Raw genomic sequence first — 1,499 nt, forward strand, 5'->3', positions numbered from 1 at the left:
TATATATATATTTAGTAGAGCCTATGAGAACCAGAACTCAGTGGGACTGCCTGTTTTTTCTAGGTTTTTAAAGTGTTTGACCTTTGAAGGGGTGTGATTTTACCACTTTTCTATTGCTCTTTATTACTTGAAAATATCTCAATTTTCCTTCTCTGATGGTGTCTCATCTTACACAGGTTCCAGCTTTCACAGGTTTCACTGCATATATATGAACTAATTTTGTGATATTTAAAAAAAATACACAAAAGTCTAGTTATGTATTAATTTGCAGGATTAAACATGGACATGAAATAAATGTCAGTATGTGTGTGTGTGTGTGTATGTATATATATATATATATTCATTTGAAATTTAAAATATAAGCACAAAATCAGTATATATGTAGTTGCACAAAAACACATGAACATAAAATATAACCAAATGAAGTTAATTATTTCAGACTTCTATCTACCTGGAATAAAACAGAAAAAAAAAAAAAAATACACACACACACACAATTCTGATAAACTAAACATCAGTATGCTAGCGACATGCTAGAATTTTATTGGGGGTGGAAAGTTTACAATGAGTCTCTCAGCATCTATCATTTCTTTGATTCTTTGCATCTCTCCTTTCTTACTTTAAATCCAGCTATCATTACTTTACCTTCTCATTCTCAAGAGAAAAAGGAAAATATACTCTTTCTTTTCTAATAAAGAATTTTCACTCTAAGAGGAATTATTGTGCCAGCTTGTAAGAGAATGTTTTTCATCTCACAGGCAAAATGTGAAAGTTGAGGTAAAACTCTGATGGAAGAAGTACAGAAATATTGGATACTGTAGAAACTCACAAAATATAGAAGAAAGCTGACATGAGAAAATTAAATTATGAAAGCTATGGTCACCAAAGAAACTAAACCTACTGACAATATGTAGATTCTGACTCATAGAGACCCTTTAGGACAGAGAAGAACTGCCTCATAGGTTTTCCAATGCTATAAATCTTTACAGAAGTGGACTACCTCATTTTTTTCTTCCATGGAACAGCTGGGAGGTTCAAAGGAATGGTGTACTTTTTGGTTAGCAGCCACTAAGCCACCTGGGATCCTTGAAAGCAATGAAGGCATGTGGAAATCCATATAAAATACAATTAGTTGTCCAGAGTGTGGTAAAGAATAAGAAGAAAATCAATTTTTAAGAAGAAATAAGAATTTCTGGCTTGAAGGAACCCTCAAGTGTTGATATTAAAATTGCTTAAAAGATACTATGCAATAAAAATACAGAGAAAGCCTCAGCTTTGTAGTTTTTAATTTTTTTTTTCCTTGTAGGAAGTTTTAAATCTATATGATAAAGAAAAACAAATTAAAAGTTTTGAAGCATCTAAAGAGAAACAAACACATCTCATTCACAATGAGAAGCACTTCATGTTAGTGGTAGACTTTTCTTGTGCATTAGTAATGCAAGGAAACAATAGAAAAATTGAATCAACATAATTTGTGGTAGGGGAATATTTATTTATTT

This window comes from Orycteropus afer, unplaced genomic scaffold (assembly GCF_000298275.1).
Source record: "Orycteropus afer afer isolate SDZICR_OR568_19922 unplaced genomic scaffold, OryAfe1.0 scaffold00186, whole genome shotgun sequence".
NCBI classification, from domain to species: Eukaryota; Metazoa; Chordata; class Mammalia; order Tubulidentata; family Orycteropodidae; genus Orycteropus; species Orycteropus afer.